Consider the following 14,711-nt stretch of genomic DNA (forward strand, 5'->3'; position numbering starts at 1 on the left):
CCCCACTCCGATGCGTTCATCGGAGTGTGAATTTAGCTTGTGTGAGTGGGTGAATGAGAGTAGAAAAGCGCTATATAAGAATCAGTCTATTTACCATTTTACGCTGGAGGGTTTGTGCTGGATTTTACAGAGAGTCAAACACAGAGACAGACGATATATAGTGCTTGTTAAAGCAGTTCATAATCTCCTTCCTATCGTAAACAGGAACAGAGTCCTTAAAAACATAGGTGGGTAGAGCATTAGAGCTGTTGCTCACTGAAAGAGACTTAATGATTTTCCAGAACTGCTGTGGGTTATTTAGGTTCTCCATCCATCCATCCATCCATCCATCCATCCATCCATCCATCTTCATCCGCTTTATCCGAGGCCGGGTCGCGGGGGCAGCAGCCTAAGCAGAGAGGCCCAGACCTCCCTCTCCCCAGCCACCTCCTCCAGCTTATCCGGGGAAATACCAAGGCGTTCCCAGGCCAGCCGAGAGATATAATCTCTCCAGCGTGTCCTGGGTCTGCCCCGGGGCCTCCTCCCGGTGGGACATGCCTGGAACACCTCACGCAGGAGGCGCCCAGGAGGCATCCTTGTCAGATGCCCGAACCACCTCAGCTGGCTCCTTTCGATGTGGAGCAGCAGCTGCTCTACTCTGAGCCCCTCCCGGATGGCCGAACTTCTCACCCTATCTCTAAGAGAGAGGCCAGCCACCCTTCGGAGGAAGCTCATTTCTGCCGCTTGTATCCGCGATCTCGTTCTTTCGGTCACTACCCACAGCTCGTGGCCATAGGTGAGGGTAGGGACGTAGATCGACCGGTAAATTGAGAGCTTCGCTTTTACACTCAGCTCCCTCTTCACCACGACGGACCGGTGCAGCGTCCACATTACTGCAGCTGCAGCCCCAATCCGTCTGTCGATCTCCGGCTCCCTTGTCCCATCACTCGCGAACAAGACCCCGAGATACTTGAACTCCTCCACTTGTGGCAGGAACTCATCCCCGACCCGGAGTGGGCACTCCACCCTTTTCCGGCTGAGAACCATGGCCTCAGATTTGGAGGTGCTGATCCTCATTCCCGCTGCTTCACACTCGGCTGTGAACCGTTCCAGTGGGAGCTGGAGGCCCTCACCCGATGAAGCCAACAGAACCACATCATCTGCAAAAATCAGAGATGAGATTCTGAGGCCACCAAAGTGAAAGCCCTCCGCCACTTGGCTGCGCCTAGAAATCCTGTCCATAAAAATTATGAACAGAACCGGAGACAAAGGGCAGCCCTGGCGGAGCCCATCACCCACCGGGAACGAGTCCGACTTATTGCCGGCAATGCGAACCAAGCTCTTGCAACGGTTGTATAGGGATCGAATGGCCCGTAGCAATGGGCCAGACACCCCATACTGCCGCAACACCTCCCACAGGACACCCCGAGGGACACGGTCGAATGCCTTCTCCAAGTCCACAAAACACATGTAGACTGGTTGGGAAAACTCCCATGCACCCTCAAGTATCCTGGAGAGGATAAAGAGCTGGTCCAGTGTTCCGCGACCAGGACGAAAACCGCATTGTTCCTCCTGTATCTGAGGTTTGACTTGCGGACGAACTCTCCTTTCCAGCACCCTGGCATAGACTTTCCCAGGGAGGTTCTCAGTGGTGACAAATAGTCTTCTGATTTAGCTTTCTTAATAGAGGAAATACATTTGTTTCTTAGTTGTCTGAAAGAAGCCAATCAGTGGGAGAACCTGTTTTCCTAACTTTGGCCAAGGTTACGCTCATGAATGATATCTGCCAGCTCTGGGGAGAACCTGGCATTTTTTCCTAAATCTCTTTAATGGAGCATGTTTATACACAATTTACATCCCTAAAAAATTGTCCACGCTACTCCTACACCAGGGATCAATCCTATTTTCCTCCAGTCATTGTTGGGACTTGGGCACCTCAGTGTTTCTATTAACAGCAGCATCACAGCGGACACTTAAGTCACAAGACCCCCAAGGATGAGAATTTATGAGAAACATTTGTCAGAATCAGGATAACCAAGGTAGACTTTTCAGGGCTTTGAACCAGCTGGGTAAGATTGATAGAATCACAGAAAGATTTGAAATCATGAAACAGCTTTGAGCCAATCCCAGTTAGAGTCACCGGCTAACCCAAGCTCACTGTAGTCTGGACAGGAAACGCTCCTGTAGAGGCAGAAGGACAACAAACAGATGAACCATTGTGGCATCAAACTTTAACATAAGCAGCAACAGTGCCACCTTTCTTAAGCCTGTAAGCCGGTACGATAAACACTGTATCCAGTCATGCTAATATAGTCATCAGAAATATACTTAGACACGTTTCAGAAATTAAATATCCACATCTGTTGATCGAACCCAAACCCTGACCATATCCATCTAACAAACTGCACACACTAAGATGAACAATCTTCAGGTGAGGATTTAAATCCAGATGGTGTCTGAGCTCAGGGCCAGGTTAGGTTGCACATTATCAGATAAGAGCAGTAATAAGACAGGAGTCTTTGCTTCGTAATATTACGTACTGAATTGGACTTTTCGAATGTTGAAAGTAAGCACAATGTTTCATAACTCGTGAGGTAATCAGGCAAAGCAAGGAGGTTTTGAAGTTGAGGTACATCTTTGGGTGAATCAGGTGATAAGTTCAAGTCCTGTGGCAAATGCATTGATGGTTGTACAGGATGTAGAGCAGCAATGATGTATGTGGACCTGGGAACAATGAGCATGCTGTTAAATGTGCTCAGTGCCCCAAAGTCCCCCAAACCAATAAGGAAAATAAGGTTACTGTCATGGTCCTGCGGCCATGACTCAGTGACTTTGTGTTTGTGTTCTTTATTGTTATTACTTTCATGATTATTCGTGGCTGTTTTGGGATGGTTTGTGTTTGGGATTTTAGATACTGGGTTCTGGGTTTGTGCTCCCTCTATTGGTCCCTGGTGTTAGTGTTCCCCTGTCTCGTCAGGTTAATCAGGTCCAGCTGTTTCCCCCACCTGTGTGTGATTCCCAGTGTCTCTGTGTACTTATAGTGCGTGTTTTCCTCTGCTCCTCGTCGCGTCGTCTGTGTTCATACCCTGTGAAATTCCCTGCGTGCTCTCCCTGCTGTTCTCCCTTCATGTTCAGGTTTGCCACTCCTTTGTGTAGTTTCTCCCAGTTTAGTTCGTCCTTAGTTCAGTTTTGTCATCTCCACTTTATGCTTGGTATTGTCAATAAATCACCCTTCACGTCTGAAATAGTGCTGCGTTTGAGTCCTCCTTCCACTCTTCACACAGCCGCTGACCCGGACCGTGACAGTTACAAAGAGCCAAGAGCTATCTGTAACACACACTTGTTGATGCAGAGTTAAGCAAACATCAGCGAGCTGCACAAACCTAGACAAGCAACAAAGGCTTCACTGGAGCACATCTAAGACTAAAGATGTGATCACTGATTTTGGGACGAGCACTTACACATGAAGTCCTCTTCTAAAGTGCAGGGGTGTGTTTATCGACTCAGGGCTGAAGTTTAAAGCAAACTGAAGCTGTGTGTCAGAAGCCTCATCGGCGACTCTCGAGCCTCAGAGGCTTTCTCACTCGCACTTTGATAAAAACACGATGGTTTCATTTCATCAGCTTTTACTGATTACATGTTTAAGTAACAGCTGATTGGTGAAGCACATCCCTGTACAGCAGTTAGCCGTTTGCACGGCGAGTCTCAGCTGTTGTTGTTGTTTGCTGTCTGTAGGACTCAGAGATGCCTCCGTCTCCAGGTCTCACCTTCTTATTCTTCTGCGGTCCGTATAAAGGTCGTTCTAACGTCCGCCTGGGCCCGGACGTCCTCCTGAGAGACCAGTCAGTGGCTCGCAGTCACGCCTTCATCAACCTGAGGGAGGTATGCGATCGCTTCAAATTGCCACCCGGAGAGTACGCCATCGTCCCGTCCACCTTCGAACTGCACCGCAAAGGAAGCTTCGTACTGACGGTGTTTACGGAGAAGGAAGCCCACACCAGGTCCCGACTTCAGGGTGACAGGGTTACGCTGCATAACCACTACACAGTCTGACATCTGCTCTCCTGTTTCAGCCCCATGAGCTCCAGCAGATTTTGGACAAAGCGGAGTAAGAAGAGTTTAACGTTTCACCGGATTGGGCCCACAGGAAAGTCCTGCTGATGGTTGTGCTCTGCTCTGATTTCAGGGTTGGACATTACAACCGATGGCTTCAGCCTGCAAACCTGCTGTGACATCATCAGCCTGCTGGATGTATCCTTCATACGAAATCATGACACGCAGACAGTATCACATGCTAACGTGTGTTTGATAGAGTTTTAGGACACGCCTCCACTGGAAACTACAAAAAACACAGAAAACCAGAATTTTCTAACATCCATGCAGTTTACAGCCCATCAGCAGAAAACTGATACGTGATCAAGGAGTGATCGAACTGACTGAGCAGTTACAGAGTGTGAGCCAACCATCGATGATGCGTGTGACTCACCTGTGTGGCGTCAGGTGATCAGGTGTGCGGTTCCTGAACTGACCTCAGACTGACGGCAGCTCCAGACTGGGCCTGCTGGGTGAAGATGCAGACGTACCTGGTGAGTTCTCGCCTGTGTGTGAGCACTGTTACAGCTTCTGTCAGAGTCGGCATGGCGATGACCTCACTGCTCGCTGCTGTCGTGTGCAGGAGATCTTTAAGAGTCACGACTCGGACGGGTCTGGCACGATGAGCAGCCACGAGATGAGAGCGGCTCTGGCTGAAGCCGGTAAGACTCCTAAATTCAAATTTTATTTGTCACGTACACAGTCATACACAGTACGATATGTAGTGAAATGCTTGGACAACTGCTCGTGACCTAAAGAAAACAAAAAAGGAAAAGGCTATGAATAAGATAGGAAATAAATATGAAAAATTAAAAAGGGTAAATTTAACTAGGAAGGAATAAAATATAAATTAAGGTTAAAAATGAAATAACTGTACAACACAAATTAGAATGAAGGGTAAATTTAACTGGGAAGGAATAAGATAAAATATATAAATTAAAGTTGAAAATAAAATAACTGTACAACAAAATACACAATATAGAACTATATAAGAATGTATGAAGAAATCTAAATATAAATAAATATATACACAATAACAGCAGCTGTACAAGTATTAACTGGAAATGAAGAATATAGTGACCAGTGTTGTGCAAAACCAAAGTCCAGAAAGTCCAGTGTGTGTGTAAGAACCATATGTGTGGGTCAGGACTGTGTGGTGGTGTGATTGAGAGACCGTATCGCCTGCGGGAAGAAGCTCCTCCTCAGTCTCTCTGTGTTGGTCTTCAGGGAGCGGAATCGCTTTCCTGACCTCAGCAGAGAGAACAGTCTGTTGTTGGGATGGCTGAGGTCCTTCACCATCTTCCTGGCCTTGGTCCTGTAGATTGAGTGCAGGTCAGGGAGCTCGGAGCGGCCCCGCCCACTCCCACTAGGAGTGGGCGGGGCCAACCGACGGCCCCCTTTCAGCCCACTCCACGCACTTCCACAAACTCTCCTTCAAAGCTGACACCTACTGCTGTGGGAGGAGCTACAGCAGGAGACGTATCCATGATTGGCCCTCTCAGGTGGAAAACAGAGCTCCTGGACAGGTCTACCTGGCATGCGTGTCTCACCTGGTGGCTCCTCCTCTTGTGTTTCAGGGTTCCAGCTGAACAGCACAGTGATCCAAGAGATTGTCGCTCGCTACACCGACAGAAGCTACGCCATCGACTTCGACCGTTTCATCGGCTGCTTGATCCGTCTGGAGATGCTCTTCAGTGAGTTCCCACCGCTCCTAGTATTCCCACTGTTCCCACTCAGTGTTCCCACTGTTCCCAGTGTCCTCAGCTGTCTGTGGTTGTGCTTGTACGTAACGTTTTAAATGTTTTCTTATTTCCCACTTCAGGGATGTTCAGGACTCTGGATCCAGCTGGACCTGCAGCAGGTAAACCACACCTAAGCAGTGCAGTCCCTCTCTTATTGGCTGACATACATGAAATCATCACTGACCTCATTTCCTTCTGCAGTGGCTGTGCCTCACCATCAACTGAGAGCTGCCACTCCAGGAGCATGCTGGGAAAATGATTTAGGCAGCACTGTCTTTGGTAAGCTGAAGGCATCGTATCCAAAGCAGCGTTAGCATCATGCAGTAGCTGAACAGTTTAACGTGCACGTTTGTGTTGGAGGATAATGTTGGCAAAAAGTCTAAAGAGGCTCCAGCGAGCATCGCGAACATGTTCACTGTGAATGATTTTGTTTCCTTGCAAGTAAAATAAACACGTTGGATTGGCTGCTGTGTCTCAGTTATAACAGATACCATGGTTACCGTGCAAAGGACAGGAAGCTGATGCTCCGGTCGCTGACTCTGAAACAGTCCAAATAAAATCTGAAGAAAAGCTTTTGTGTTTGTTTTCTGTTTGCGGCTGTTACCCAATCAGCACTCTGCCTCTGCTGGACGTCAGAGGAACTGCAGTGAGTCAGTGCCCACAGACTCATGCTAACATGTTTACAGCCTGATACACAAACTGGTCACAACACCTGCACCGTTGACTCACCTATTGAAATTATCACCCGAACTCCTCCAAGGTCCGCGGCGTGTCCTGGAAGAGACCCACGGTCAGTACCCGCTCCAATCCCGCACCTGTCGCACCTGCGTTACCTGAAACACGCTGATCAAACGGGCCGCTGTCAGGGTTGATTGGCAGATTGATTGATGATCAGGCTGAGCATGAGTGAGTGATCACTTTTATCTGGTCAATGAAACTGACCTGAGAGCAGCCGAGCTACCTGTGGCTCTGCTCGGCTCTCAGGTGAGTCTCACCTGAGCTCCGCTGCTTAAATTAGATGTTTTTCGCATGGAGTCTGGTTTGATAGCAATCATCTGTTTTTGCTCAGCCTGCTTCCTCAGAGCTGATAATCAGCCGTGACATCACACACCTCTCAGACCACTCAGAGATCAGCTGATCACAGGTGTGATTAAAGTGCCTGAAGGAGAGCTCCTCAGGTGAGCTGACCCTGTTTCTTGATCACGAGCTTTCACTTTGATCAGTGAGATTGAACTGTCACAGAGCCGCGTCTGTCTGGTGATTATTGATCACTACGGAACGAGTTGGCGGCCATGTGATGAAAACGCTGTTTCAGGTGCACACAGGAAGCACAATGACCTCACGCACAGGAAGAGTGACCTCAGAGAGCTGGCTGTTAAAAACCCTTTTGCTCAGTTTTCTCCACCATCAATCAATCAATCAATTAGTCTTTATTTGTACAGCAGTGTTGGTGCACGTCAGGCAGCTGATGATGACTGTTGCTTATGTGCAGGAGCTGACCTCTGACCCAGAGTTCATTGTATCCGGGGCCTCGAGGACCGACATCTGTCAGGGAGCTCTGGGTGAGAAACTGCTGTTCTTTGATTACCTGCGCAGGTAACGCAGGTAACTTGATGACTTGATGTTTTTATCCACAGCGTTAATGTGCGCAGTGAAGGATTCCACTTCTTGTGTCTTGATTTTGACCCAGGTGTCGTCCACATATCTGTACCAGTGGCTGGGTACTCTTCCTTTGAAAGAGCCAAGAGCCTTCCTTTCCACTTCCTCCATGTAAAGGTTGGCTACAATAGGTGACACGGGGGAGCCCATGGCACAGCCATGTTTTTGTCTGTAAAAGCCTTCGTTGTACTTGAAATATGTAGTGGTGAGGCAGAGGTCTAACAGTGTGCAGATCTGATCGGGTGTGAAGTTGGTCCTGTCCTCCTTCACTGCGCACATTAACGCTGTGGATAAAAACATCAAGTTCACCAGGGAAGACACAAAGGACAACTGTCTGCCTTTCCTGGACTGCGCTGTGCACATTGAAGAGAACGGCAAACTCAACATCGAAGTTTACCGGAAGCCCACACACACGGACCAGTACCTCCTCTTTGACTCCCATCACCCTCTGGAACACAAACGTGGAGTAATCAGGACCCTACACCACCGGGCAGAACATGTTCCCTCTAAGCCTGAAGGGAAAAAGAAGGAACACACACATGTAAAGGAAGCACTCAAAACGTGCGGCTATCCTAAATGGGCGTTCTTAAAGTCAGCAAAGAGGCACAGAAAAGAAGCTCAGACACCAGCGAGGGAGGATAAGAAGGACAGACGCAACAACATTGTCATCCCCTATGTAGCCGGTGTATCAGAGAAACTCAGGCGAGTTTTCTCCAAGCATGACATCCCAGTGTATTTCAGACCCAGCAACACACTCAGACACAAACTGGTTCACCCGAAAGACAAAACTCCAAAACACAGACTTAACAATGCGGTGTATGCTGTACAGTGCAGCGAGGAATGCTCAGACTTCTACATTGGAGAGACCAAACAGCCACTTCACAAGTGCATGGCACAACACAGAAGAGCCACCTCCACAGGACAAGACTCAGCAGTCCATCTGCATCTAAAGGTCAAAGGTCACTCTTTCGAGGATGCCAATGTTCACATTTTGGACAGAGAGGACAGATGGTTTGAAAGAGGAGTGAAAGAAGCATCTATGTCCACTGTGAGCGACCATCTTTGAACAGAGGCGGGGTTTATGACACCAACTCTCTGCCATCTATAATCCAGTTTTGAGATCCTCCCCAGACGCCTTAACGCCCACTCACATCCTGGGCCATCTGACCTCAGGAATTCGCATGATAAGGTGGGGCCAGGTTTCACAATGAACACACCCGAAACTCTGGCTGATTGGGACCCACACCCAGTTTCCCACCTTGGCTCAGGTGATTAGAGGATCATCAGGGGTCCTTTGTCCCTCTGTGGGGGGAAACTCCCACTAGGTTTATATCTGGGACTCTCCACCATTTGACCTTAGAACTGAAGAAGCTTCTCGGATGAGAGGTGAAACGTCTTCAAGTAACTTAAAGAAGTCCAGACGCTTTTCTTTGCAAGCTCCTTTGACTACGATGACCTGGATGACTGAGAACCTTCACAGACATCTGATAACGTTAGTGGTTCATATTAAAGTAGATAAAAGTAAATTCTTTTAATCGTATCTGAGTCGATCAATCGATGATGCCAGTCGTTAGAAAACGCACTCATGTGCGGGGGACACCTGAGACTGTTTGTGTTTCACATCCACAGCAGAGCTGGAAAATTCCACTCAGCTGCGTGTGTTTTTTAACAGGTGTGTGTGTGTGGCGAGTGTCATCTTGTCAACACAAACTATAAACATGCTGACAGGTGAGTGGGTGGCAGCTACTTCACTGTGATGTGAGCCTGTAGTCTAGTAATAGTTTCTATAGTAACAGAGGGAGACGCCCAGCAGAGTGTAGCCAATCAGACGGCAGCTTCCCCTGTAAAGGTGTCTGACTCCAAACAAGGAAACGGGTGAAGTTTTCTTTGAAAACAGGTGTGAAAAACGCCCGAGGCGGGTGTGTCATCCACCTGTCAAACATGTTCTGTTTACATCTTACAGCCTGTAGAGTAATCAGAGTATCAGCTGACTGCGTGGCATCACAGGCCCATTGGCAGGTTAAAGGACCAATCAGATTTGGCTTTGATGTCCATCAGCAGTTTCCCCTCGCCGACTTCATATTCTGTGTGTGCATTTTGTTTATTTGACTTAAGTCCCCCCCCCCCCTGTCTGTCGTCGTCCAGGTGACTGCTGGCTGCTCGCCACCATTGCCTCTCTGACCCTGAATGAAGAGATCCTGGCTCGAGTGGTCCCGCAGGGTCAGAGCTTCAGAGATGGAGAGTACGCTGGCATCTTCCACTTCCAGGTAGACTTTCAGAAATTGCCCCGCTGACACCTGCACGCCGTGGCGGCGGCTTTGCACTCACTAACACGTCTCCGGTCACTCTAGAATAGAATAGAGTAGAGTAGTCCTTTATGGGTGCTCCACCCGACAGGAATTCAATTCAGTTTTATTTATAAAGCACATCAAGGCGCTTTATATTACACAATAATACATACAGAGAAAAACCCAACAATCATATGACCCCCTATGTGCAGCACCTTGGCGACTGAGGCACCGACCACAGTTGGTAGGTGGGGTTATTAGGGCTTACCTGTGATGGTTTACCTGAGACAGGAGGATCTGGCGATGGGCTCCAGGGGTGGCAGGGGTCAGCCAATGATTTTTTTGGGTGGTGTTAATGACCCTCTGGGCAGACTTCCTGTTCTCAGTCATACCAAACACCAGGAGAGCTCGCTCTCCACTGATCATCCTCATCATTTCTGCTACACTGGCGGGGCTAGGGGCCAGGACTCTCCTCTTCGTGTTTTTGGGGATGTTGCTAACTCCGGGTCCGATAACAGGCACCACACCCGCAGTAGATGCGCTCGGTGTGAGGTCTCGCAGCAAGCTATCAAATACGGCGCATTTCTCGGCTTTTAAAAAAAAAAAGCTATGCGTCGCCAGGTGTTTCATCGGATTCGAGGTGTTACCTCCTTTGACAGTATCACAGTATCAGCTTAAAGCACTTGTTGCTGCTGAGTTTGCATCTTTTGCTGTGAAGTACAGCCAGACTTTGACCGCTTCGCCTTGGGCATTTTTAATCTGTAGCTCGGCTCTAAAAGAACGTACGTACCTGGGCCCGCCTACTATCCTTGGAAACGTAAAATGATTGGCTAGAATCTAAAGTGTGTCACAGCTCAGGAAAATAAAGCACCGAAATGTGCGCTGCTTTTCGGTCTGGTTACTACCGTTTATGTCAGAACCAGTGCCATCATGGCACTGGACACCGGTACCCATCCCTAGTCACGTGTGCTCCGCGACATGTCTGTGTGGCTGCGAGCAGAACATGAGCACAGCATGAGGTGCTCTCAAAGCTGTTTTGACAGAATGAGTCACCTGAGCAGGTGTCCGTGAGTCTGCCCCTCCCTGCTCAGGCGGAGGCTGAGTGTCTGCTGCCTCCTGCTGGCAGGTCGTTGCAGGAGTGAGACTGGAGAGTGGCAGGTTAGGTGTGAGGTCAGACAGATGCTTAGATTACAATAGAAGGCCTTTATTGTCCCTATACAGATGGACAATGATATACAGAGAGGAGAGGAGAGGGCAGTCGATGATCTTTTGTGTTGTCTTGACTACACTTTAGTGCAGCTGCCGTACCATACTGTGATGCAGTAGGTTAGCAGGCTCTCAATGGACGCTCGGTAGAAGGTCAGCAGCAGGTTGGAGTTCAGCTTGTACTTCCTGAGGACCCTCAGGAAGTGCAGCCACTGTTGGGCCTTCTTAATGACCGCTGAGATGTTGTCTGTCCAGGAGATGTCAGCAGAGATGAGGACACCAAGGAACCGGAAGGTGTGGACCCTCTCCACACACTCCCTGTTGATGTAAAGGGGGGCCAAGTCAGTGCTGTGTCTCCTGAAGTCAACAATGAGCTCTTTGGTTTTCTTAGTGTTCAGTGTCAGGTTGTTCTCTGAACACCAGGCCTCCAGCTTCAGGACTTCCTCTCTGTACTCTGCCTCGTCTCCCTTCGAGATGAGTCCGACTACCGTGGTGTCATCAGCAAACTTGATGATGAGATTGTTGTTGTGGGTCGGACTGCAGTCGTAGGTGTAGAGAGAATACAGGAGGGGGCTCAGCACACAGCCCTGTGGGGAGCCGGTGCCCAGTGTGCGAGTGGAGGAGAGATGGGGGCGGAGCCTCACAGTCTGGGGCCGGTTTGTTAGAAAGTCCTTTATCCAGACACATGGTGCTGGCGTCCACGGTGCGCTCAGGTCATCTCAAGCCTGCGTGCTGACAGCTGCTGACAGCTGCTGATGGCTGCTGTGCGGCATTGGTCTGTCAGGGTCGCCTTGAGGCGACTGCTGTTGCGATTTGGTGCTATAAAAACAGGGCTGAAGCCTCTTTCATCAGAAGACCATGACCTTTAACCTTTAACCTGACTCACAGGTTAACACACCTGAAGGTGGCGGAGCTGTAAACTGCCCAAACTCCTGCCTTAATAGAGCTGCTCACACTGATCAGAATCAGAATCAGAATCGTGTTTATTGGCCAAGTATATGTGCAGACACATACAGGGAATTTGGTTCCGGTAGATGGTGGCTCTCAAGCACAGCAATGTAACACACACACACACACACACACACACACACACACACACACACACACACACACACACACACGTCTATATATACACATTACACATACGTACACAAAGCTGTGTAAACCAACTATAAATAACGAATCTAAACTTATATACATAAAATACAGAAATGAATGAGGTGGAATGAATACTACATAATGTACATAAGGTGCAGCTGCAGTCTGGCAGTGGGAGCAGTGTGACAGGTCAACTGTTTAGGAGGGAGATGGCGAGGGGAAAGAAACTGTTCCTGTGTCGGGTGGTCCTGGTCTGCAGGCTTCTGTACCGTCTGCCAGAGGGCAGCAGATCAAAAAGTCTGTGTGCAGGGTGTGAGGGGTCTGCGATGATTTTCCCTGCCCGTTTCCTGGTTCTTGAGAGGTACAGATCCTGGATGGAGGGCAGGGGCGTGCCGATGATCCTTTCTGCTGCCCGTACAGTCCGCTGCAGTCTGTTCCTGTCCTGTTTAGTGGCTGCTCCATACCAGACTGTGATGGAGGAGCACAGGACAGACTCAATGACTGCAGTGTAGAACTGGATCAGCAGCTCCTGTGGGAGACTGTACTTCCCCAGTTGTCTCAGGAAGTACATCCTCTGCTGGGTCTTTGTGAGGATGGAGTTGATGTTGGTCTCCCACTTCAGGTCCTGGGAGATGGTTGTACCCAGGAACTTGAAGGTCTTCACAGTTGACACAGGGCTGTCTGATATGGTGAGGGGGAGCAGAGTTGAGGGATGTCTTCTGAAGTCCACTGTCATCTCTACAGTGTTAAGAGTGTTCAGCTCCAGATTGTGCTGACTGCACCAGAGTACCAGCCGCTCAACTTCTTGCCGGTTAGGCAAGATCAGTTAATCAGTGTATTGATTATTGTCACCTGGCTGCTGCTGTGAGGTGGACTCACAGGTCTGTGACCCCGACCGTTTGTCTACCTGTAGACAACTGTAGCTGCCTCCACCAGTGTGTGAATGTGAGAGTGAATGAATAGTGGCATTGTAAAGCGCTTTGGGTGCCTTGAAAAGCGCTATTTAAATCCAATCCATTATTACCTGAGCGACAGACTGCACATTTTCCACAGGTATGTGGAACAGGTGACGTCAGTGGAGGAGGGAAAACAAATAAAGTCCAAATAAAAGTGTTACACGCTGGTATCATTTCAGCGTCCAACAAAAACATGAAACCACTTCAAACGAGTGAACAGGAAGTGCAAAACACTCATTCCTGCAGCTCTGTATCTGTAAAGCTTTTATTCTGAAAGCCTCTTCACCGGTCTGTCTGTGATCAGAGGACTCTTACTATGAAAAGTCTCTGAGGTCAATTCCCTTCCTGAACTCTGCTGCAGAAAGATGGCACTGGGAAGCTGGGGCTGGTCGAGTTTAAGGTGCTGTGGACCAAGATCGAGAACTATCTGATGAGTACAGGCCGGGAGAGCGTGATGAAGGCGAGGGTGGTGGAAAGATTAGTACACCGGTTCCTCTGCGCGCTCACCAAACCTGACACGCACACATTCTCACTAATCAGGTGTTATGACACCTAGCAGCAGGCTGCCGCTCTTTCATGGCGATAACGTCTCATTTGTAGCCACAAAAGTTTAACATTATCTCATGCAGAGCTTAAATAATGCATCAGAGCACCACCTAGTGTTGGGTTTTTGCCACAGCTGCCCCAAATTACCAGTATCAATAGTTAATCCACCAGTGTGCACAAACACTTTAATCTAAATTAAATTTTTAACTAAAATAGATAATTACTGCTGTTACCATGGACTCAAATGTACTTTTTTACTTAAAAAATAATAAAGCATATTATTGTCTGTGAAGGTTCTCAGTCATCCAGGTCATCGTAGTCTAAGGAGCTTGGAAAGAAAAGTGTCTGGACTTCCTTAAGTTGCTTTAAGACATTTCAACTATCAGCAGAGAAGCTTCTTCAGTTCTAGGGTCAAATGGTGGAGAGTCCCAGATTCAAACCCAGTGGGATGATAATAATAATATGTTTTATTATTATTGTTTTATTATTATTTTTTATTATTATATGTTGTTAAGATAAATTATTAGTTAGTTCATTCCTGAACAGAAGCAAATTTTGGTGGTTTGACGTTGTGATTTATTAATTAGTGACGGCTCAGAGACGTCCACACTGTAAAAAATATTCTTAGTTTGTTAACTTGTTTTTGACAGGCGCTTTAAATCTGTTCAGGACTGTATATGATCATGTTGCCTGGCAACCGCATTAAAATCCCAGGTGAAACCAGAGCGCGTCACTGTCAGATCTCTGGAAGGTGGCGCGACCGCTCGCTGGAGCGACCGCTCGCTGGAGCGACCGCTCGCTGGAGCAGCCCTCTTTGTTCTACAGTCTTTGTGCAGCTGATCGCACAGCTGGTGTTGGAGCTTGTTGGTCTGGTGACTCAGGCGGGCTCTCCATCAGTCCTCGTTTATAAAGTGCTTTAAGAACAGTGGCGCTCAGTGGGGTAATTAGCCTGTAGCGCTTCGCGGCCCGTTTGACTCGAGCTAAACAAGTAAAAGAATGTTTGTGGCAGCTGCTCGAAGCTTTATTGATCTGCTGTGATATTGATAGCATCGATTAGTTTGGTCCTAGCGCTCCTTCATCCTCCATCCGCTGTGCTGCCTTTACCCTAAGATACACAACCTCTTTGTGCCCAATTACAAAAGAGG

The 14,711-nt window shown here is 48.4% G+C and overlaps 1 pseudogene; it reads left to right on the forward strand.

The window, feature by feature from the left end:
* Positions 1-9,766, forward strand: part of LOC146573448 (calpain-1 catalytic subunit-like) — a 35,402-nt pseudogene extending 25,636 nt beyond the window's left edge.
* Positions 9,767-14,711: the final 4,945 nt, after the last annotated feature.

Source organism: Mchenga conophoros, linkage group LG6, assembly GCF_057382185.1.
Source record: "Mchenga conophoros isolate Kocher_MC1m ecotype Shallow Benthic linkage group LG6, M_conophoros_male_GT1.1, whole genome shotgun sequence".
Lineage (NCBI taxonomy): Eukaryota > Metazoa > Chordata > Actinopteri > Cichliformes > Cichlidae > Mchenga > Mchenga conophoros.